This window comes from Toxorhynchites rutilus, chromosome 3, assembly GCF_029784135.1.
Source record: "Toxorhynchites rutilus septentrionalis strain SRP chromosome 3, ASM2978413v1, whole genome shotgun sequence".
NCBI lineage: Eukaryota > Metazoa > Arthropoda > Insecta > Diptera > Culicidae > Toxorhynchites > Toxorhynchites rutilus.
The window spans coordinates 23781620-23808038 of NC_073746.1; the positions used below are offsets into that span (position 1 = coordinate 23781620).

The window sequence follows — 26419 nt, forward strand, 5'->3', positions numbered from 1 at the left end:
TGATTCACAAAATGTGCAAAGATAACTTTGCTATTGAATGGTCATATGGTAACGATTTTCCCCTTTACCGTCACAGTGATTTTTTTATTCTTTCAACGAATGAATCATAAACTGCACAGCAAATCCTCTCATTCACCAGAATCGCGCCATTCACGGCCAAGGTTACTGCACGTAGCTCGAGTGTCAAATTCACCGGCAAGCAGCTCGAACAAAGCTCAACTGTTATACAGCGTTGATGGACCGATCAGCTGTGAGGTAATCCCCCACAGCTTCATTCGTGGGTTACTCACCCTTCGGCTCGATGTTATGAATAAAAGCATCAAAGCATACGCCGAAAGCTTCGTGTCCGAGAGCACGAACACCTCGTGCCACCGTGAGTACCAATAACAAATGGTAACTCACCAGCTACCGCGCCACCCCGAAAACGCTTCGACGCAACAGGAAGCCTTGAGTGGGCTTCCCCCGCTAAGAGAGAGAGAGAAAGAGCACTCGCTCTTGCAACGAATGAAGCAGAGGTGTTGTGTTGGGATGCTTATGTTTCGGAGCTGCTGACTGTTGCTCCTTCCGAGCTGATGCTGTGCGTATGTTTTGGTCTTCGCGCGCGCTTTGCTCATCGCAAGGATCACCGGTGGTGATGGTGGCCCATCCGAGGGGGGGCGAAAGTGGTTGGAGCCAGCGACTCCAGGGTAGACGAACGTGTGAAACCCTCGGCACAAGAATCGAGTAAAATACAGAAATCCGTGGTTAATTTAGCCAGTAGCTTTGTGCAAGCGGTAGCATTCACATCGCGGTAAGGAATCCGGGAAAACTTGTCTATCGGTTGGATACTTGGTGAAAAATTTGGACATGTGTTGAAGTTTGGAGGTTTGAAAAAAAATTGTTTATAAGTGATGAAATTTGCCAAACTTGTTTAGAAGTTTTTAACGTTCAAAAGAGTGATCTTTGATTGAGAAAGTTTGTCATAAGTGATAAATAAACCATAGGAAAACCCTATCAAATATCGTTCTAAGATTTATGAATTGTTATATTATATTCGTGTGATTCAGTGTAATGCCAACATACAATTACCGATTATTCAAAGGTGTCAACAATTAGTGCTAATGGAAAAGTTCTTTCAAAGTGCGTGGTACGAAATATGCAACTGGAAGTGATTTCATGAGGAAAACAAGAGAAAAGTTAGATTAATTTGTTAACTTCTGTGCTTACTTCGTGTCGTCTGTGTGTGATATTTGCTGTTGAGCATTTATGGGATGATAGCTGCTGCGTTCAGTGGTTTCTAGTGTTTCTTTATGTTGCTGGTATTGAAAAAGTTATGGATGCTGTTTGTAGAAGCGGCGAGTGTGTAGCTGTTGGTCGTTGACATCCTGTGGAGATTTAGATAGAAGAAACATCTTCTAAGTACTGTGACCCATCACAACGGTTAGCGATTAGACACAGTAAGTGATATTTTCGAAGTTACCAAATGTGAATTATTCCAACTCGTGTTAAAGTGTACTATTTTGCATACAACATTTGTGGGCCCGATTGAAGTTTGGAGTTCCATTGGCAAATGAAATTCCTGTTATAAATTCAATTTGTGTGAAAAATATCAACTATATGTGAAGATGAGGTATCTTTTTTTTTGAGTAGGCGATAATGGGGAGCTTTATTAAGCCTGTCCGTTTCAAAACTCAACAGCAGTTATATTTAACTTACCAGATTTTATTTCTTATTCATACTCCTAATTTCACAATCGGGCATCAGGTTGAGGTTTTTGATTTTAGATCTCTGCAAATATCTGAGTCAGAATCATATGGATTACATTATGAATCAAATTAATCTCAATTCGAAGGTTGGAAGTGATTATAAGGAACACTGCCAAAACGCCATCTGAATTGATTGACGTATTTGGACATCTGTCATATAATTGAGTTTTTTTTTAATTTTCTGAGAGTTTTCAATTTAATGCATTCATTCTTATTTCACATAGAAAATTTCAATCGGTTTCACCTTCTCGACTAAGCATTTGAATAAATATTAAAAAAATATCTGTTGAGCTATCTAGTCTAGTTTCATTTAAAGTCTAGTGCTCCACATATATATTTGAAAGCTATTTCACAGATGGTAAAACCTTTTAGAAGCAGTATGGGAAATCTACAACTAATTTTCCGCTGGTTTCGTAATATTTTTTTTGTCATTCAATCAGGCTGATGTTTGTAATACAACCTCAATATCGATACCAGTCTAAACTGGCATAATTTTATGTTCCTTCTTCATTTCCCTCCATACAGATTCATAAAACCGACAATAGTTACCTATTTATATTCAGAACAAAGTTGTGTGGTTTTGAGAAGACTACAGGGTAACTTCGATATAACGTATATTTTACTTTCAAAATTGTACGTTGTATCGAATTGTACGTTATATTGAAGCATGATAAAGAACTCAGAAACGTAGCTTATGTTACTTTATTGTATTGCCGTTTGAGTAAGGATGATCAATAAATTCAACTGGAAGACGAAGCCAACCTTTCTCATGATGTTTCTCTTCGTACTGTTGATTAAAGTTTGATTCATTTAGAATCCGGAATCACAAAATAGTTGTATTTCGGGATTGGTTGAAGGTACAAAAGAAGCATTAGTATTAAAATACACAAAATTTATTTTTCTTTCAGAAGAAAAAAAACATTCAAAAAATTGTTCCTTTGGGCTTTGAATATATGTACGGTGTCGAGGTAAAATGTGCGTTATATCGAGGGTACGTTATAACGAGGGTAGTTCGTATTATCAGAACCGAAATTCTATCTCTCGCTTTTTGCATCCATCAGAAATTGTGGAGATTTCGTCATTTCAGGATCTAAACAAACTCTGGGATATGTCTGATGAAAACAAATTTGCATGTTGTATGAAACATTGTTAGTTGAAATTCATTCAAACTATTAATGATATTTCGAGATGATCTTTTAGAGACAAGAATCATGTCCTTCTTGTCATGAGAGAAAAAAAACCATGGTTTCATAGTTTCAATCAAGTAAAAAAAAAAGAAACATAAAAAGGTTTCAATATTACACTTATCTCCCTATTTACACGGTACTTGTTTTACACGATTTCGCGCTTTGCACGGTTTATGAAATAACAAATTTTGAAAAACTTGAAGAATGTATATATGTAGTTCATATGAAACCAAGCAAAATAGAATCATAGTTTTGACTACGAGTGCGATTTTCTGTTGCAGAATTGGCAGGTTATCAATTTACTAGCATTTTTCGAGTCTTGATGTGCGATTTGTGTCATTTTTTCAAACTCTTAGAATCCCAGGAATATCTACAAAAATTAAAAGTAAAGGAAAGTTATATTTTCGGCTTTCGGCTGAAAATCTTTTCAATAAATTTAATGATAAATAAAGCAAAACAAATCTACGCAGCTGTTAATTGAATCTTTTATCACTAAGTCTGAAGTCGAATCTGAGATCTTCCCGAATTCGTCGACTGTTGAACCTGAATCGCATCAGGAATGCTCAAGTGATAAGGATGGCTTTATACTAATCAGCATAAAAAGACTGGTGATTTCTAAAATTGGTGATAGCGAATAAACTTATTACAATTTAGTTTCTTGAAGAATTCTTTGTTTTATTTGTAGCTAGAATTTATAATAAATTCCATAAGTAGATTTTTATAACTGTTTTACTTGAATAAATGATTAAATTGAGCATATATCGAGAGTTTATTTCGTTTTAAACGGTTTTACATAGCAAAATCGGAGATTTCATTCTACACGGTTTTATCGGGAACCTATCTTCAGTGTAAACCGAGGGATAGGTGTACATTCAAATTATGAGTAAGAAAAACCAGCAATGCGTTTATAATGTTATTTTTCATAAATATTTGATTGATTTTTCAACAACTTTGTCATACAGAGCGGACTCGATTATGTACAGTCTCCGACTTCTTTTCACTGTGTTAATCGAGTCACAAAATATATTTTTTTATTTGTTTTTTATGCATATTTTTTTTGGTTTTTTGAATATAAAAGAAGAATTTAATTTTTTATTCATCCCCTTAAAGTCATAAAATACCTACAAAATACAAAAAATCCGAATTCTTTCAGGAGGTGATAGAGGATCATCTTTGATAAAAAAAAAATCTTTCTACGCATATGTTTTAATTTCAACAATGACCGAGTTATTGAACTTTTTCTCTGTTCCAGGCTCGGTTTGCCTTAAATTGGCTCTAATTAAAAAAAACTACACTACGTAGGCCAATTCTGTTGCTTGCATTTGAGAGATGAGAAAATTTTATGCACGATACAGTTGTGAAATTTGTAAATTAGTGGATTTAAGTAAAATTTTAGAAGTGAAAAATATAAATGTTAGTGTTTCTCAAGGTGTTATTCTTAATTTAATCCAAAAAATACAGGATAAACTTGAATGTTTGTATCAACCAAATTGAAGCTCACATAGCTCCCTTGGCCGAGTGGTTAGCGTCATAACTAACATGCCGGGTGTTCGGGTTCGATTCCCGTTCTGGTCGGGGGAATTTTTCGTCAAAGAAATTTCCTCCGACTTGCACTGTGATCACGCGTATTCTAGAGCTTGCCACTCAGAATGCATTCAAGGCGTGTTATTTGGCATAGAAATCTCAACTAAGTACTAATAAAAAATGACGCAAGTAATACTACGTTGAGACGGCGAAGTTCCTCTAGGAACGTTAGTGCCATTGAAGAAGAAGAAGAAGACCGGACTACAATTCGTTCTTTGACACCCAACTTTTATCTTTTTTAATTTCGCTGCAATATCATTTTAAACAATTCCTAATGAATCTTCAACTAGAATATAACTCATAATAACCGATTGACGTTCACTTAAACGTCGAAATATTTTATTTTCGCTTGAAATAAGTCATATTTAATATATAAACAAATCTGTACTAAATCTGAACTGTATATAATCGAGTCCGGCCTGTTTTCTAATACAGTCATTCCATGCCAAACCGATAAAGTGGTTCTCGGATTTCCTTGAAAAGTAGTAGTTTTGTTCTTTATCGGAAAATATGAGACCCGTATTTTTTACTTATTCATTAGGGTATTTCATTTCCATTTTAGAGTGATTCGAAAAATCAACTTTTTTTTTTCCAAAAATGTTTTTTTTGGTTCCCTATAACTTTTGAACGACTGGACCGTTTAAGATAGTCAATATGTCTATGGTCAAATTAAAGCCTGAACTTCTTTAAAAAAAATATTATACAGGTCGGACTCGGTTATATACAGACTCGATTATATAGAATTCGATTATATACAGTTTGGGAGTTTGAAAAAAAAATTATTTTTACATTTCAAATATCACATATTCCAAGACAAAATGTAACCTTTGAACGTTTTGGTGAAATTGGGTGGCTATTATATGTACAGTGGGGAAAAAATCCTGATTTTAGAAGATTTTGATCGAATGCTCACCAGGAATTGTTTATATCGATATTGCAGCGAAATTAAGAAAGATAGAAGTTAGATGTCAAGGACAAAAACTTGTAGAGCGATTTGAGATCTTTAATTTGATTGATAGAAACAATCAAGCAAAAAATAACCCACCCCTTTTGTTTTCAATTTAATATCTCGATTATCTGAATCGGTCCCAAAATTCCCAAAAGTTATGCAATTTAGATAAAAAAAAACATTTTTGGAAAAAGTGGATAAATGATTTTTCAGACCATTTGATAACTTTGAAAAATCGAAACTCAAAAATAAAAAAGAATACATTTCTGCTTTATGGATATAATATGTAAAAAATCCTCAGCTTCCAAGAAAAAATATAGAAAAAAATATATAGCAGCCTTGGTTTCGAAATCATGTAAACTTCAAAAACTAATACAACCAATAATTTCGAAAAAAAATCAAATTTTCACCGGTATGGTATTTTAAAAGGCTATCTAATTGGATTTGATATGTCGTTCATCCGAATCGGCTTAGTAGTTCGAAAGTTTTGGATAAAAGGAAAAAGTTGATTTTTCGAATTACCCTAAAATGGAAATGAGCACCCTAATGAAAACATAAAAAATACGGGTCTAATATTTTGTGACGAGGAACAAAATTACCGCTTTTCAATCAAATCCGAGAATCACTATATCAGTTTGACATGGAATGGCTGAATATCTAGATTAGGGTGACAGCGAAAACGGTCATGTCAAATTTCAAAAACTGACCATGTACATTTTGTTTATTGGACCAAAAAAATGATCTGTGCAAAGTTTCAGCTCAATCACACATGATTTAGGGGTGCCTCAAAGCACTAAAATTTTTGATTCTTTCATCCTCGAAAATCTTCCAAGCGGGGGGTAAAGGAAATTTAGAAAATCGAAATTTTTTTTTTCGATGCCAAATGACTTAAAAATGCATAAAAATCGAGATCTGGTTTTATCACGAAAAAAAAAATGATGGCCGAAAATCGACTTTTTGGGACTTAGTCTGAGTGACCAAAAAATCAATACTTAGAGTGCTCTGAGGCACCCCTAAATCATGTGCGATTGAGTTGAAACTTTGCACAGATCATGTTTTTGGACCAATAAACAAAATGTACATGGTCGGTTCTTTAAATTCGATAATTATTTAAATTTGGGCCAATAAACAAAATATAATATACATGGTCGGTTCTTTAAATTCGGTAATTATTTTTTTTTCCATACCTTCATTGCCTCTCAGACTAAGTCCTCAAAACTCGATTTTCGGCCAAAAATTTTTTTTCGAGATGACACCAGATCTCGACGTTTCATGCATTCTTAAGTCAATTGGCATCGAAAAAAAAAATAGATTTCTCAAATTTCCTTTAACCAAGGCCCCCCCCCTTGGAAGGTTTTCGAGGATTAATCAAAACTTTGAGGGCTTTGAGGCACCCCTAAATCATGTCCGATCGAGCTGAAACTTTGCACAAATCATTTTTTGGGCCAATAAACAAAATGTACATGATCGGTTTTTGAAATTCGATGATGAGTTTTTTTCTACACATCCATTGCCACCCTAATCTAGATCTCTTGATTTTGAGTTGCGATTTTTTTTAAGAAAGATCAATAATTTTGAATACGCCCTCTTAAAAAATCAAAAATCAGTTGTAATTTCAAATGATAATGAGCACTCTGATTTTGGTTAGTTTCCATCACATGTACCAAGTTTTAATAAAATCAAGGAAGGTCGTAAGGCAAGATCCCCACGATAGTGATCACCTACCAATAATTTTATCGATCGCTAATGAATCAAGCTCTCGTGAGTCAGTCAATATTTCGTATGACCTCACGAAGAATATTGACTGGAGAACATTTACTTTATATCGAGTTTGATTTACGAAAGCGCACTTCAAGCTCAAAAGAAACGTGTACCGGCTACCACTTTCCGACGTCGTCCTCCATCACTTTGGTGGGACAAGGAGTGTTCAAAGGTCTACCTTGAAAAATCATCCGCTTTCAAAAAATTCAGGAAAACTGGATTAGTGGAATGGTTTCTAAAGTACCAAGCTCTAGAAGCCAAACTAAAAGGTCTGATTAAAGCAAAAAAGCGTGGATATTGGCGGAAGTTCGTCAATTGTTTGTCAAGGGAGACCGCTATGAGCACTCTTTGGAATACGGCTAGGAAAATGCGTGGCTGGAACCATACAAACGAAAGTGAGGAATACTCTGACCGTTGGATTTTTAACTTTGCAAGGAAGGTTTGCCCCGACACCGTTCCTGCACCAAACGTCGTACGCGACATTCCACTTCAAAGCGATTATGAGAATTTTTCGATGGTGGAATTCTCAATTGCCCTTCTCTCATGTAACAATTCAGCTCCGGGGTCGGACAAGATTAAATTCAACTTGTTGAAGAATCTTCCCGACTTGGCAAAACAGCGTTTGCTGAACTTGTTCAACAAGTTTCTGGAGCTGAATATTGTCCCGCATGACTGGAGACAAGTGAGAGTGATAGCCATACGGAAACCCAACAAGCCGGCTTGCGATCACAACTCGTATAGGCCGATTGCAATGTTATCCTGTATTCGCAAATTGTTAGAGAAAATGATTCTACTTCGTTTGGACAAGTGGGTCGAAACGAACAATTTGCTGTCAAATACGCAGTTTGGCTTCCGCCGAGGTAAAGGGACAAATGATTGTCTCGCGCTGCTATCTTCTGAAATCCAAATCGCATTTGCTCGCAAAGAACAAATGGCTTCCGTTTTTCTCGATATCAAAGGGGCATTTGATTCAGTTTCCATGGGAATTCTCTCAGAGAAGCTTCATAATCGTGGACTTTCACCAATTCTTAACAATTTCCTGTACAATTTACTGTCAGAAAAGCACATGAATTTCTCTCATGGCAACTCAAAATCTTCTCGTTACAGTTTTATGGGCCTACCGCAAGGCTCCTGCCTAAGCCCCCTCTTGTACAGTTTTTACGTCAATGATATGGATGATTGTCTCACTAGAGACTGCACGCTGAGACAACTTGCAGACGATGGAGTTATTTCCATCACGGGTACTACTCCCGTCGCTCTGCAAAAGTCGTTGCAAGATACCATGAACAATCTGTTCACGTGGGCCCTCAAGCTGGGTATCGAATTCTCTACGGAGAAAACTGAAATGGTCGTTTTTTCTAGGAAGCACGAACCCGCCCAATTCCAGCTTTACCTATCCGGCAAAACGATCCAACACTCTATGTTTTTCAAATACCTGGGTGTATATTTTGATTCTAAGTGTACCTGGGGGAGACACATTGCGTATTTGAAACAGAAATGCCAGCAAAGAATCAATTTTCTCCAAACAATTACCGGAACATGGTGGGGTGCCCATCCAGGAGACCTCATTCAGTTGTACAAAACAACGATATTATCAGTGTTAGAATATGGCAGTTTTTGCTTCCGATCAGCTGCCAGGATTCATATTCTCAAGCTGGAGAGGATACAATATCGTTGCTTGCGTATAGCCATGGGGTGTTTGCATTCGACACATACGATGAGTCTCGAAGTTTTGGCAGGAGTACCCCCGCTTACTCTTCGGTTCACAGAACTATCCTACAGATTTCTCATCCGTTGCAAGATCATGAATCCATTGGTGATTGATAACTTCGAAAATCTACTCCAACTGACTCCTCAGTCAAGTTTTATGTCTTTATACCATGAGTACCTTACCCACGACGTGCACCCTTCACCAGGCATCTCCAATCAAGTTTGCTTCTCATACTTCTGCAATTCCTCTGTCATTTTTGATCTGTCCATGCGACAAAAAATCCATGGAATCCCAGATCACCTACGCTCCGATTCTATTCCGCCGATATTTTCGGCAGAATATGGGAAAGTTAGATCTGATAAAATGTTCTTCACTGACGGTTCATTCATAAACGGGTCCACTGGCTTCGGCATCTTCAATGAAAATTCCAGTGCCTCTTTCAAACTCAAAGATCCTTGTTCCGTGTATGTCGCTGAACTGGGTGCGATATATTACGCATTAGGGATCATTGAAACATTGCCCATCGACCACTATTTTATTTTTTCAGACAGTCTCAGCTCAATAGAGGCAATCCGCTCAATGAAAGTTGATAAACGCTCATCTTATTTCCTAACAAGAATAAGACAACTATTGAGTGTTTTGGTCGAAAAATTATTCAAGATTACCTTAGCATGGGTTCCCTCTCATTGCTCGATTCCGGGGAATGAGAAAGCGGACTCGCTAGCTAAGGTGGGCGCTTTAGAAGGCACACTTTTTGAAACGCAAATTGCTTATAATGAATTTTTCCACATTCCTCGTCAGTATACGCTCGTAAGTTGGCAGCGCATGTGGAGTGGTGATGAGTTCGGTCGTTGGTTACACACGATTATCCCTAAGGTCTCGACGAGTGCATGGTTCAAGGGATTGAATGTAGGTCGTGATTTCATTCGCGTGATATCTCGGCTTATGTCCAATCACTACAACCTAAACGCGCATCTCTATCGCATTGGGCTCGCAGCAAACAATCTTTGTGATTGTGGCGATGGCTACCACGACATCGAGCATGTTGTCTGGTCGTGTATCCGGTTCCATGCTGCTCGCTCTCAGCTCTCTAGAGCACTGAGAGCACAAGGCAGACAATCGGATATCCCCGACCGGGATATCTTAGGTAGCCGTGATCCTGATCTTCTGCTTCATCTATACCTGTTCCTCAGAAACGCCGATGTCAACGTTTAATGATGTTTCCTTCGTTGTGTCCCCGTTTCATATCCCTCCTATCCGATCGATAAACTTTTACTTAGTCGCGGCAATACATACACACACTCTTTACAGATGCACGGGCCGAAGGTTGTGCAGTCCACTGATCATTCAACAAGAGCCAAAGGTTGTACCGCTCATGACAACTCTACTCGAGCTGATGATTGCGCCGGCTAGTGACCATTCTATCCTGGATTCCTCGAGTCGAGAAAGACGCACCACGCTAGATATGGGATACAGACTAGGGGGGCGTTGCTGATTAATGGTCAGCTGCATCCCAATAGGAAGTATCCCGTGTCGGGCACACGTACAGAGCATCGAAGACTGCGACATACCAATTATGAGAACACTTGTAATACTAACCTCGAATCAACCGCGAGTAATCGGTTACATATTACTAACATAGTCTAAGCAAACATTGTCAAAATATTGAACTCCCGGCCCCGTTAGGCTGACTCCACATGAGCCTTAATAAAATATATATTTTGGATAAAAAAAAAGGAAGGTCGCGCCAAAATTAGCTGTTTTTCGACTGATTTGGTCTGGAATTGCCCTATATGATTTTTGAAGTATTTGCCACTTCCATCGCATCTAACTCCGTTAGTTCACGCGGATAAGAAATAATATATTGTGTGATTTAATTTCAATTAAAGTTAAATAGGCATTCAACATAAATCAAAGCTTTTATCTGTTCCTTTTCCTTCCGTAGAAAGTTTGTTATTTCGTGCATACTACAGTATCGTTTATTTGGAGGTACTTTTAGAAACACGTAATTATTAAAAAAATGATGATGAATGATGAAGAATGATGAAATGATTTAAAAAAATTATGAAGCATGGAGCATCTTTGAAATATTTAGGTGATTTTTTGAAATGTTGTCACTTCGTGAAAATTCAACACATTGAGACGGGATGTACATAATGTAAAAGCTTGAAGGTGCCGTCCTTTTTCTGGAATCTATCTCATTAGAACCCTCCATACCAAAAGATATCGCATCACATTAAATCAAATAAAGAGAAAACAGTTTACTGCCTGATATAAAATAAATCATCACATCCAGTCAGTATTATATAGCTCGGAAAGTGCGTAAAAAATAGCTACCTATGCCAAACCCGTTTAAATTTTTCGAGGCTGCCTGATTTGTGGTTTAAGATAAGAACAGTCATGAAATCTGGAGTGTTAATTTCTCAATAAAACCCCAAAGCCCTCGTGTGAAGAAATGTGGCAAAGTGTATCGTATAAAAAAATACCGTCGAATCCGATATCAACGAGCGAAGTGTGAACGGCAGTAATTTCACGCCCGAACACACCAGAAAACCCTCATCCGGTGGTCGCCACCATCCGGTGTTCCTCGAAAACGTGATGCCGATGCCTTGTTGTGGTTCTGTAGGTTTCGCTGGTTGGTGTATTTTTTCCCCTCATCGGTGTTAATTTGACTTCTAATCTAAAAATTAGTCGCAATTACTCGGAAATACTCCTAGGGGTAGCAAGGGGAGAAACCGTGGGCATTACGCTCAACCGAAGTGGGATTAGCGTGGCGCCAATTTTGTGATTAATTACAGAGTTAGTGATTTTGGTAAAAGTAGGAAAACAGGAGCAAAACATGATAAAACTGTGTTATCAATGTTGGTTACGTCGTGTGTAACGGCTGGCGAAATTCACACCGCCTGCAGCAAAGGCGAACAAGAGTTTTTCCCTGGAATTTGGATGAGGAATTATTGGATCAGAGTCCGATCTTGGGAAGCCCAATTTGATATGGTTTTTCGTTAAGACAGGTAGACTGACAAGGAAGTTTTGGTGATTAGGGTTTGACGTAAAATGGTGTTTACTCCAAGGGACACGAGTTTGAATCCTAGAATACATAAAGTCTAACATTCCCACAACCAGGCGTTAAATTACATTACCTTCATTGGAGACATGAGGAGTTTTCCTTGTGTCTTCGATGACACACTATCAAACCGGACTTGACTCTTGCGCTTAATTACAAATTACAACTTCTCCTAATGATTCGATTCCCAACAGAACCAAGCCAACATGTTATTGTAGTTGACTGAATCTGCTCTCGACGAAGTTTTAATCTCTTCGCAGCTCGTCTCATTTGCATATTTTCATGAAAAATAATTCAACACCTGGTCTCACGCAGAACCAAATGATCACAGCCTTTTCCTGTAAACAAAGTTCAAATTCACTCCCAATGTTGATTGTACAAAATAACAAAACTGATAACAACAATCCCAACAAATAAAATCATCATCAATCTTGTCGTGTGAATGCGGAAAAGCGAAACAACTGTTGCTCCAAAACGGAAAGTGGAAAGTTTTTTTTTCATTCCACTCTCATCTTCCGCTCTTTAGAATTAAAAATTGTCGAGTCATATCACACGTACACCTGTTTCACACCTGGCGGAATTTTCTGCTAGCTCCCGGCAAATAAAAAGGGATAATCCGATTTCATTCGCATGCGGAACAGGTAAAACTAAACAGCCTCAAACGATTTGCGTCCCAGCAGAGTTTACTCGGCACCGGCCACGATCATCGTGGGAGGAAGCACGTGTATATTAGGGGTGGCAGAAGCACCGGATGTGGATGTGGAACTTTTGAAAATGCGATGTAAACAATTCACACTCATGGGGGAAGTTTGGATTTTGAGTTTGTTTGTCGTCTGCCCCCTGAAAATAAGCTTGATGGTTTGTTTTGGTCAGCAAATGGGTACTGTTATATTGGTTTACCTCGAATTACTGTTATGGGATAGTTAATAGGGAAAACGCCGGAGAATTTCTCATTGGTAAGCAATCACTGAAGTTGGCCGCACTCATTGAAAAGAGTGGAACGCCTCAAATTTAACTCATGAAACATTGAACGTTTTTCCGCCCATTTTTAAATCCCATTTTTTTATATTAATTTGCTTCTGTCATTGATTGTTAGTTTTTTGCTATGTTGCCATTAAGAGTGAATAAAAAAAAAGGATAAGAGTCAATATCAATAAACCGACAAAAAATGACTTTCACTGTTGACGAATTTCATGCCAACTCGACTGACCGCTGGCAGCACCATCTCGGAGAGCAGTTAAACGTAATGGGTGTGAACACATGGGTCTTTTAAGCAACTTTGCATACCTGAAAAAAAGAATTAGACTTCTTTTTGAAAAGTGCAAAAACATTATCTTGATTTTTTACAAATAAAAATAACTAAATAACAATAATACCCTCAAAATTCCGGTCAAAGTATGAAATGTAGAAAATATCAATTTTTCTTTTCAAAAAAAAAAATCTTCACTGAAAAAAAAGCATTATTTTCAAAATTAAAATTCATTTTTCTCAAAAACGTATTTTCTTCAAATTAAAAAAAAAGTATGTGAATAGCCCTTACAATTTCCAACAAGTTGTCTATACGCTGGAAGATGGGTAGATTTACAGCGAAAATGTTTTTCTAACAACAACTGTTTAATTTTTTTTTTTTATGAATTGAATTAATCCTAATTTTGTTTAAAGTCAAGATAGCGATATAGTGTACTCGAAGTTTGAGATCTTGTTAAAATTTGAACTTTCGTCGAAGACGTCAACTTTGTATTTTTTATAGTTTCTGGAATATAAGGTATTTTTGTATGAAGACTCCTGAAAAAAAAAAACAAAGCCATACAAGCCATACAAATAAAACACAAATTTATGCATTACTCGAGAATTAATCAAGCAAATGGAACCAAATTTTGCATGGGCTGGTTTTGTGGAACAATCAAAGATTCTATGGTGGTTAGATACTCCTCCCCCTATTTTAGGTGGGGCTGCCATACGAATGAAACACAAATTTCTGCTTAACTCGAGAAATTTCTGCATTACTCGAGAATTAATCAAGCAAACGAACCCAAATTTGGCATGTGGAGGTTTTAGGGTGCAATAAATATTTCTATGTAGGATAGACCCTTCCCCCCACCTTTTTAAGGGGGGGGGGGGGGACTGCCATACAAATGAAACACAATTTTCTTCATAACTCGAGAATTAATTAAGCAAACGAACCAAAATTTGGCATGTGTAGGTTTTGGGGTGCAATAAATGTTTTTATGTTAGGTAGACACTCCTCCCCCCTCTCTCTCTGCATAACTCGAAAACTAATGAAGCGAATTGAGCCAAATTTGGGATGTGAGGGTTTTTAAATTTCCTCCGACTTGCACTGTGATCACGCGTATTCTAGAGCTTGCCACTCAGAATGCATTCAAGGCGTGTTATTTGGCATAGAAATCTCAACTAAGTACTAATAAAAAATGACGCAAGTAATACTACGTTGAGACGGCGAAGTTCCTCTAGGAACGTTAGTGCCATTGAAGAAGAAGAAGAAGGGTTTTTGGGTACGAGAAATGTTTCTATGATGGTAAGACACCCACATTTCAACCACATATTTCAACCGAACATTACGATTGAAAATTTTCGGAAAACTCTGAAGGGAAATGGGAAAATTCGGAAATTTCAATTTCCATATATTCTATAATTACATAGTTACAAGCGTTGTTAGTCCATTTGATGTTTGCGCCAACAAAATTTGTTTTTGTTCGAAAGTAGAGATGTATTTTGTTGTGATAAAACGCACTCCTACACTGATGGACGTAAATATTCGGCATATGCATGAATCTACCACGAATGTTTTTTTACTAAGCGATATTATTCCAATCTACTTCCGAAGGTTATTCAAGTGAAACAATATAGTCTTATTATAAATTTACTTTATTGGGAAATCAAAACAATGAAAACAATTAGCTTATTTTACAAAAATCATAACTTTATCTTCAAATTCAGCTGGACAAAAGTATTCGGCACTTAGAACATTTCTCCAAAAAAACATTTCTGAACAAACATTTCTCTAGACATTTAATATCTTGTGTTTAATCCTTTCTGTGCAATGACCTCTTTCAATCGATTTGTCATTGAGTGTACCAGCTTCTCGCATACTTTAGACGCGATCTTATACCATTCTTCACGAAAAATATCTTTCAGCTGCTTTTGTGATGTTACATGATGTTCACGTACACGTCGATCTAGAACATCCCACAAATGCTCTATGGGATTCATATCCGGTGATTGGGGTTGCGTTTTGTGCTGATAGGGTGTATTATATAGCAGTCAGAGGCATACCGCTTCCGCAGTATGTTTAGGGTCGTTGTCTTGTTAGAAGTAGAAATTTCTCTCTATACCCAACTTTTCAGCACTTTTCTTCATATTTTCTTTCAAAATATTTGAATATTGCTCCTTTTTCATGATACCATCTACATATACCAATTCCCCGACAACGGATGCTGCCATACAGCCCCAGACCATGACTGATGCACCTCCTTTTTCACGATAGCTTGAACATTTTTCTTCTGCAGCTCAGTATCCGGTTTTCGTCATACCAATACCCTTCCATCTGATTTCTTCTTCTTCAATGGCACTAACGTTCCTAGAGGAACTTCGCCGTCTCAACGTAGTATTACTTGCGTCATTTTTATTAGTACTTAGTTGAGATTTCTATGCCAAATAACACGCCTTGAATGCATTCTGAGTGGCAAGCTCTAGAATACGCGTGATCACAGTGCAAGTCGGAGGAAATTTCTTTGACGAAAAATTCCCCCGACCAGAACGGGAATCGAACCCGAACACCCGGCATGTTAGTTATGACGCTAACCACTCGGCCAAGGGAGCACTTCCATCTGATTTGTAAACATTGAATTTGCTCTCATAGGAAAAGAACTCATTGTTCCAGAAACTAATCGGGTGATTTTGGTAATCTTTCGCAAAGTTCAACCTTTTAGTCTGATTAACTTTGCTAATAAGAGGCTTCTTACGACCAACACGGGCTTTATATTGGGCATTATTCAACACTCTGCGCACCGTTCTGGAAAAAAACATCTTGGCCACTGAACTCCAGCAGCTTTCCTCGCACTTTTGACGAAGATGTTTTCAGTTCTTTCTCAATAATTTGTATTATTTTTCGCTTTTCTCTATCCGTTAACTTGCAAGGACTTCCCGTCCTAGGTTTTTTGTCGAAGTTATCGCTGTTCTTATAACGATTGATAATATCCTGTACCGTTGTGTTTGGCCTACCAACACTCCTAGCTATTTCGGAAACTGTGTTATTCATTTTGAACAAATTCAAAACAGTTTTCCTTTTCTCCATCGTAGTTTCCATACCTTTTCTGCCCATTTTGTTACCACGGAATAAAAATCATACGAACGCAGCCGATTTTTATTAAAAATATACAAAAGTGATTAAATGTGTCAGTTTCATTCATTTACAGTGTTTCCAGATCTTTAGGGATCGATAAATTAACATTTTTTTCAACGTGACGAATACTTCTGTCCTATTAAAAATGTGGAACTCGGCCTTTTTCTTTCCTGTAATTTATTAAAGCAGGGTAAATCATTGAAAACTTCTACTGCTTCTACTGAGTACACTTCACAGAATCTACTGCACCTGCACAGTTGAGTTTATATCACAGACTATTTGTGTATGTAATACAAATGCGATAAATTAATTCATGACGAATACTTATGTCCACCAGTGTATATCTTCTTCTATCTATATAAATAGAAATGAATCGCCGAATGTGTTGATATAAGGGCAAAACTCGAGAAGGAATTAACCGATTTAGGGCTATCTTCATTCTATCATATTTTCGGTATCAAACATTTTAATCGATGTAACGGAGAAACATGTTATTTGCAAGTGATTCAAAAATCTTGAACGAGAATTGTATCTGAAAATGATCTGATATTATAATGAAAATAATCAATGAACAGTTCTGCCATTGGACCCATGATCGCAAGTAAGAAAACGTGAATGTTTGGAGGTATTGATAACAAAAAAATTAATTTGGAACGGGACGAAGTTTGCCGGGTCAGCTAGCTTATACATAAAAATCTTACGAATGAAACATTAATGGTGGTTTTTTCAAAGAAATACATGAAAAAGTTGGTGTTCGAAATAAAATTTCCCCTTTTCTTCCGATGTATGAATGGCTTGTTGAAAATCGTAAAGGTTTTTTTTTTTTTTTATCTTCGCTTATTTTTCGTCGGCCTATTTCCGCCACTTTAGTGCCAATCACCGACATCAGGGAGGCGACTCCACCTGTTCCTACCTATCAGACTCAACAACTCATGAGCCGGGCCAACTTCTTTTACTTCCGCTCCGAAGGAAGACGTAACCAGAGATTTTTCGCCTCAGAAAATCCCAACGACGCCAGCTGGGATTGAACCCAGGCCGATCGGATTGTGAGGCTGTTACGCTAACCATACAACCACTGGCGCCGTCAAAATCGTAAAGGTTATTCATATCAACTTTTTTCAGTGAATTTTTTTTTTCAAAAATTCGTTCGATATTTTTTAATGAAAACATATCTACATTTCATTCTGTGACTAAAAATTTGTAGGTCTGATAGATTTTGTGTGAGAATTTTTTGGAAATTTTGAGTTTTTTTTTTCGAAAAATCTTAATTTAAAATCTATAAGATCCCCAAAATGTTGGTCAAAGAATGAAATGTACGAAATTATTTAGATTTTCATTCAAAAATTTTGAATAAAAATTTCATTGATAAAATTTTTGTTTGAAAATTGAAATGTATTTTTCTCAAAACATGTGATTTTTAAATTCTGAAAAAATAGATATGAATAGCTCTTACAATTTCCAACACATCTCTCTTAAATCGGAAGATGGGCACCATCACAGGGAAGAAGTTTTTCTGACAACAACTTTTTCCATGTTTTTTTTTTTGAAAAATTACTACCGGAATCGGAGATACGACAGAAATTTGAGATGAGAAAAATGAGTTTGTGTATGAAGTTTATTGTGAGCTTAATTTAATCTTAGAACACATTCAATATAATATTCACAGGTGTCGTCTTGGAACCTTATGAAAATCAAAAGCTTGCCGCGTGCCTTTGATTATACCGATTAAAATTGAACTTAACTTCTATGTTAATTAGCAACTTAGCCTAATGACTCGATTCCCCACACAAGCAGACAATCATGTAAATAAAGTTGATTAAAACCGCTCCAGATAAAGTTTAAATCCACTCGTAGCACTTCTCATTTACATATTTCTACTCATAAATTTTCAACAGCAGAACATACCGACTCGTGCTCGTTTCGGTGCGACGCAAAACAAAATGAACACAACCTTTGCTTTTGAACAAAGTTTGAATTCGCTTCCTGTGTTGATTGTACAAAATAACAAAACCGATAACAGCAAAAACAACAGATAAACTCATCACCAATCTTGCCGTGCAAGTATGGAAAATGGAAAACACAATGGGATATGAGTAGATGTAAAGCAAAAACAAATTAATGTTTAACTCGTAACATTTTCATGTATAAATTATAGCGATTTACATATTCTGCAAACTCTTTTCTATGTAGAAACATGTCAAACGTGAGAATTTATACATAAAAATGTTACGAGAAAAACACTATTTTTCGGAAGTCTTTATTCAAAAATGTTTTATATTCCAGAAACATAAAAGATAGAAAGTTGACGTCTTCGACAAAAGTTCATATTTTAGCAAGATCTAAAACTTTGTCGAATACACTATATTTCTATTTTGACTTTTAACTAAATTGGGATTAGTTGTCATTTTTTCAAAGAAAACATGAAAAAGTTGTTGTTAGAAAAACTTTTTCCCTATAAACGTGCTCATCTTCCGATGTATGGATGAAGTGTTGGAAATTCTAAATTCTAAATTGTAAAATATATTACAATCTATGAGAATTTAAAAAAAAAATACGTTTTTGAGATAAATGAGTTTTAATTTTTGAAATATTTTTTCTTTAGCAATTTTTTTAAAATTTGGTATATTTTTTATGAAAATGTGAGCAATTTGCTACATTTCGTCCTTTGACCAGAATTTTGTGGATATCTTGGTTTTTGAGTTATAAATTTCTGTAGAAAAATAAGAAAAATTCTTGACCCTTTACAAAAAGCAGTCTAATTCTTTTTTGAATATTTCAAGTATGCAAAGTTTCTTAAGTTACCCATGTCTTTACACCCAAAACGTTTCACTACTATTTAGGGTGATGCTGCCAACTCCTAAGACGAGTTGGCATGAAATTCGTTCATAGTTTAATATTCAGGAGATCAGACACATCTATAATAAGATTTCATCTACCTACGATATCTATAGTGTAGGGGAAATGGTTTATGGTTTGACATCTCCTGGTCGTTTATTACTTACGAAAACAACACAGTGCCCTTTTTCCTACACGTTTCGAAACTTGTAAGTTGTAAAGTTGCTTTAAGTTGTAAGTATTTCCCTAATTTATTTTTGAACGATTTACAAATTTAAGTATACCCCCTCAGTTAGAAACTAATATGAAATGAAAAAAAAAACGTGTATTTATTAGATAAAATTATGATTTGTCTTCGGATGCTGGTGGGGCACATTCGGACACTGTTCAATACCTCATAAAATTTGTGTCTGATTATTGTTTACTAACAAACATCAATTTAGTCTGATTCTCCTAACCTAATGATGGTTCGAAACTACAAAAAGGAAACCAATAGAACCAGCATCAACGAAGATGAGATGGAAGGAGCTATCGAACTAGTTTCGAATAGAACGATTTCATGATTCTAGCTCACAGATGGTCCAACTGGGTCCTTTGTTTTTGCTAATTTCCCAACTAACGGTTGCATAACGGGAAAACTGTTTCTCAATGTCCTGGGAAATTTGAAAAAGCAACGTAATCGAATCAATTTCAAAAAATCAAAAATCAATCAAAAAGTTATTGCACTTTGGAAATAATAAATGTTACCGAGAAAATTGCACAATGTCACAAATCGCTTACAACCGCTGGCTGTTTCAGTTATGCGACCTTTCAAGCAAAAGCTCTCAGTTTCCCGAAACGATTGGCTACTCAACCATCCTGGAAAAAAATATTTCTATACACGACCTTTCATGTATACACCCAAAGTTAATTTTTAGCACAAGTTATGACATCCCGATTTATTACATTAAATGAGCTGAAAAATAACAGAAAATGTTCTTCTCCCCAATACATGTATATCATTTATATAATATATATTAGGGTGCCAATGAATGTATGGGAAAAAATCAACCCTAAATTTTCAAAAAGTTACCCTATACAAAATGTTCACCACCTCGAAAAAACACCCTATGCCAAATTTCAGCTCAATCGGACTTGAGAGATAGTGGCGCAAAGCGGACAAAGTTTGAGTTTTTTGAAAATCGAAAAATCACCCAAGGAAATCGGGGTTTTCGAAAAAAATTTGTTGATGCCAAATGTCTTAAAATGGCATGAAACGTCGAGATCTAGTGTCATCTCCAAAATTTTTTTTTGTCAGAACTCGGCATTCTGGGACTGGGACTTTTTTTCGGCATGCGAAACTAAAAGTATGGTTTAGGGTGCCAATAAAAATAGTTATCTCGATTTTTCATTCGGAACTTGCTACGAAATGTTGATTTGCACGATAACATACCCTATGCAAAATATTAACTCATTCGGACTTCATTTACTGGTGTCGCAGACGTTAAAATTTGAGTTTTTTGAAAACCGCAAAATCACCGGAAATCGAGGTTGCGGGGGGGGGGGGGGGGGCGGTAAATCGCAGTCGGGCCAGAGCAGACAATTTTAAGACATTTGACATAATTTTTTTTTCCAAAACCCCGATTTCCTTTACTCCTCCCCTTGGGTGATTTTTCGATTTTCAAAAAACTCAAACTTTGACCGCTTTGCGCCACTCTCCCTCAAGTCCGATCGAACAGATATTTGGCATATGGTGTTTTTTCGACATGACCAAATACACAGCCCAGACGGAGAAAGATATATTGTCGTTCATGTTCTTCTTTATCCTCTTAGAAAACACTTTCCAACTTCATTTTATGATGATATTATTATCACGCTTCAATATAACAGCGCTGGCAGCTATAAGGATAGCGTGGTCGTGTGAAATAGCTTTGCATTCCAGCCGGCCTTGGTTCGATCCCCATTGACGTCGTATTGACTTTTTTTTGCACAATCCTAAATGAAATGAGAAAAGAAAACAGAACATACATACAAACCATTTTTAAGCTTTTAAAACAGCTCATTATTTGCGCATTTGATTCTCCAGTACACGAAATTGCATCATTTCTGAAATGTTTTCTGCCAACGCTAGTTTGGGTGTAGTTGCATCGGCTCATAGTGCTTCTTTCAATCTGAGTAATATCCTAGCTGGATTCAAAATGACAGGTTGCTATCCATTGACAAGAAAGGTTTTGTTCGGACAAGGATTTTGAATGCTCAAATGATATCACCTACTGAAGCAGAGGCAGCAACTGACTCATCGGGTAATACAACAATGCTGCAAAACATTGCATCTATAGCACAAATAGATTGTACTTTGGCACCTTTGTCACCGCTGAAAACCACCCCTCGAAAACGGAAGAAAGCAAAATCACGAATTTTTACTGACTCTCATAGCAAGCAGTTTCCTTTCAAACAAATACTGATAAACATAAAAATGCAGAATATGCTGGAAATAAGAGGAAACGGAAGTAACTGTTGATAAACATAAAATTATAACTTTTTTTTCGTTGTCCGAAAGTGCCCCAGGACTGTTCATTCAAAATTTTAAATTTCCAATTTTCAAAAATTTGAATAAATCATTCGTAATCGCATCAACGCACATCTCTAACACGCTCATATGATACATTGATGTCCAAATGACAACCAGGAAGAATTCAGGTTTTTTTTTAAGTTTACAAAAAATATTAAAAATCAAGGAAAAAAAGTGTCCGAATGTGAGAGGGGGCTCCCCTAGTGTTAATTACTGCATAAATCACTTCAGAAAATGTTGAACACTTTTATGAATCGAAATTTAATTCAATATAACCAAGCACCCTTCTATCCTCAAAAAACAAAACAAAATCTTCCTTTTTCTTCCTTTCCCACTCCGGGTGCGAAAGCTTCACTCGACGCCTCTGTTAATGACATACAATAACAGCTTCACAACCGAAATGCAGTGTCGATTCTATAAAACCAAACAATAAAATAGTGGAACAATTGCTATTCAAATAACTGTTCTACTTCATCAACTTACAACAATAATCCGTGGAGAACCATGATAATAGCGATTATTTGCTGACCAAAACAAACCATCAAGCTTATTTGGATCAGACACAAACTGAAAACTCTAAACATCCCCTCATGGGGGTGAAATATTTACATCGCATTTCCTGAAGTTCCTCATCCGGAACTTCTTTTTGAATGGCGTTAACGTTCCCTGTGGAATTTTTGCCGTCTCAACATATGCATTAACTAGCGTCATTCATTATTACTTAGTTGAGATTTCTTAAGCCAAATAACACGCCTTGAATGTATTCCGAGGGGCAAGCTCTAGAATACGCGTGACCACAGTGCAAGTCGAAGGAAATTTCTTTGACGAAAAATCCTCCGGCCAGAACGGGAATCGAACCCGAACACCCGGCATGATAATGTGAGACGCTAACCACTCGGCCACGGGTGCACTCATCCGGAACTGTTTTCACCAAAAATACACATGCTTTCTCGCACGATGATCGTTGTGGATGATGATGGTGGGGGACGTGATCAGCATCTGCCATTGCCCAAATTTTGGGACGTAAATCGCTTGCGGCCGTTTAGTTTTACCTGTTTCGCGTTTGAATGAAATCGGATTATCCGTTTTTCATTCGCAACGGATCAATATTCTGCCAGGTGTGAAACAGGTATTTGATGACTGGACGTTTTTTTTTATTCTGAACAGCGAAAGATGAGAGTGGGACAGAAAACTTTTCACAAGTTTCCAAGCAACAGTTGTTTTTGCTTTACATCTATTCATATCCCATTGTGTTTTCCATTTTCCATACTTGCACGGCAAGATTGGTGATGAGTTTATCTGTTGTTTTTGCTGTTATCGGTTTTGTTATTTTGTACAATCAACACAGGAAGCGAATTCAAACTTTGTTCAAAAGCAAAGGTTGTGTTCATTTTGTTTTGCGTCGCACCGAAACGAGCACGAGTCGGTATGTTGTGCTGTTGAAAATTTATGAGTAGAAATATGTAAATGAGAAAGTGCTACGAGTGGATTAAAACTTTATCTAGAGTGATTTTAATCAACTTTATTTACATGATTGTCTTGATTGTCTGCTCTGTCGAGTCACTAGGCTAAGTTGTAATTGCTAATTAACATAGAAGTTAAGTTCAATTTTAATCGGTATAATCAAAGGCACGCGGTAAACTTTCGTTTTCCATAAGGTTTCTAGAAGACACCTGTGAATATTAGATTCGGTACTTCATTATCGCTTTAACTATGCTAACGAAAGCACATACCACATTAGGCTTCCTCAGTTTGGACGTCTGATCCAATAATTCCCGAAGCAAACTCAGAAACATACTTACGCCCATCCTTGGAAGACGTGCGAATATCACCAGCCGAAACATAACACAATTTTATCATGTTCTGCTCCTATTACACGTAGCAAAACCGAAATCACTGACCTTGTAATTAGTAACAAAATTGGGGCTACGCTAATCCTATTTCGGTTGAGCCCACATTTCTTCCTCTTACTGAAATGTTGCTTCTCCTCGGGAGGTTTTCGAGTAATTGCGATCAATTTCGGATAAGAAATCGAACTAACACCGATGCAAAACAATACGCCAACCAGCGGAATCCACAGACCACTACAAGACATCAAATCACTTTACCGGATGGTAGCGACCACCGGATGACGGTTCCGGTGTGTTCGGGCGTGAAATTACTACCGTTCATACTTATTATTATTACTAGCTGACCCGGCAAACTTCGTCCCGCCCAAAACGGATTTTTTGTTAACAATACTTTCAAACATTCGCGTTTTCTTACCAAGAGTAATTCCAACTGAAATCGTCCTGAAAATGCAGATTTTGAAAACATGTATTTTTTATTCGAATGACAGTATGTATTCTGTTACGTTGAAGGAATATAAGTTTTCCACAGGATTTTTTTGACTCAAGCGTAACGATATCGTATTGATTTGAGTAAGAGAAATCTTTGATAATTTATTAGGCTGTCAAAAAAGTCCTGCGGTATTTCTGCGAGGTGTCGTTGTAAGCGCGTAGTTCTAGTTGTATTCATTGTATCGAGTCATACTATAGCTTGTTGGAAAGGTATTTTATAGTCTTTAATATAGTCTTTGACAGTGTTTTGTTTGGTTAAGTCGTTCGTGAGTTATAGTGTCGCAAATATGGAGCAAAATAAAGAGAAAATCCGACATATTTTACAGTACTAGGGTAAGAGATCCAATTTTCGACCCTGTGCTAGTTTTCGCACCATTACTGAAACATTAATTAAATAAACACCATAAATGATTATTGAGAAAAGTTTTGATTGCAGGAATATGATTCCACATTTTTCCACTTCGACTAGAAATTGAAATTCTTCGATTTAAAAAGTTAATGTTTAGTTACCTTGTTTTTTTTTAAATTTATTGCTGTATGCAGGTGTTGCATTTTTATTGCAGTAAAAAAAGACTCAGTAATTAATCACACGAATTTTGGCCATATCGATAATAACATCATGTAGTGAAATATTGTATCACAAAAAGACAGTATTTTTTTTCGAAAAATCTTCTGTTGGATGTTTTATTTATTGTAATAATCTATAAAACTAACATTTTTAAAACAATCGAAAATTGGAACCTAAAACAACACATGTGTTATATTTCGACCGGTCGAAAAAGCATGCCATGTCTTTTCAAACTGACGTGTTTTGATTTTCGACCTGTTGACCGCGGTATCGGTTTTCTAGAGAACTGTTTTCAAATTCCGGAACTACTCAGACAATATGGTGAGTTATAACTACAAATTTTGCATTCAATCTATACAATACTTATCATTTTTTTAATCGAAGCGACCTGGAAAATACAGACAAGTGTACACGGAAGATGCTCTCCAGAAAGCAGTTTGCAAAATCCGAAACAAAGAACTTACCATCTATGCGGCAGTTAAGCAGTACCAAATTCCAAAATCAACTATAAAGTCGAGATTGCTCAAGAAATCTCAAACCATTTGATTAACATAGTATATAATTTGTTTACAATAAGGACGCACGTGGATGCGATTATTCCTTAAAAGACACCCGCAGATCACGTTTCGCACTCCGGAATTCGTTACGAACGCCAGCGCAAAAGTGTCCAAGCCGGATATAGAATCATGGTTTAAAAAAATTCAAGACTTTTTGACAACGGAAGGACATTTGGACATTTTGAACGATCCTGAAAGAATTTTCAACGGAGATGAAACTTCGTTCTATTTAAATCCAAAAACTGTTTTCGCGCAGCGTGGAAGTCGTAACGTATATGACATCGAGAGAGGCTGTAGTAAAGCCAACATTACAACGATGTTTAGTTTCTCCGCAGCTGGTAAAGTAGTTCCTCCTACAATTATTTATCCATATAAAACCATACCTAAAAAGTAGCTGACTCGGTTCCATCAAAATGGGGAATCGCGAAATCTGACAATGGTTGGATGACGTCGGACGTGTTCCGGGATTATATCCGCAATGTTTTTCGCCCATTCATTGAAAGCAATAACATTTCAAAGCCGGTTTTATTCATTATTGATGGCCACAGTAGCCACATTAATTTAAACACATCACTGTTGTGCCGAGAACTGGGTATCATTTTAGTCGCGTTGTATCCGAACGTAACGCGAATCATGCAGCCAGCTGATGTCGCGGCCTTCAAACCTCTTAAAAATGGTTGGCCAAAAGCTGTTGCGAGATTCAGGAGTCAAAATCTGATGGCTTCTGTGACAACCATGAATTTTGCATTAGTGCTTCAAGACTGTCTTCGAAATTCTTTGACTATACAAACCATTAAGAATGGTTTTAGGTCCTCTGGTTTATACCCATGGGATCAGACAGCAATTGATTATTCAAAGTGTTTGGGGAAATATACTAACGAATCAGATTCCCTGGGAATAATTGAAAGAGAATATCTAAGGTAGCCGGGATCCTGATCTTCTGCTTGATCTATACCTGTTCCTCAGAAACGCCGATGTCAACGTTTAATGATGTTTCCTTCGTTGTGTCCCCGTTTCATATCCCTTCTATCCGATCGAAAAACTTTTACTTAGTCGCGGCAATACATACACACACTCTTTACAGATGCACGGGCCGAAGGTTGTGCAGTCCACTGATCATTCAACAAGAGCCAAAGGTTGTACCGCTCATGACAACTCTACATGAGCTGATGATTGCGCCGGCTAGTGACCATTCTATCCTGGAT

The 26419-nt window shown here is 36.9% G+C and overlaps 1 protein-coding gene across 3 annotated transcripts in view; it reads left to right on the plus strand.

Annotated features, from left to right (window-relative positions):
• Positions 1–748: 748 nt before the first annotated feature.
• LOC129779311 (nitric oxide synthase) overlaps positions 749–26419 on the plus strand; it is a 325833-nt gene continuing 300162 nt past the window's right edge. For all 3 annotated transcript variants that reach the window (XR_008743618.1, XM_055786717.1, XM_055786718.1), the window contains exon 1: positions 749–1436. The gene's annotated coding sequence lies outside the window, so the exon portion shown is untranslated. The remainder of the gene's footprint in view (positions 1437–26419) is intronic.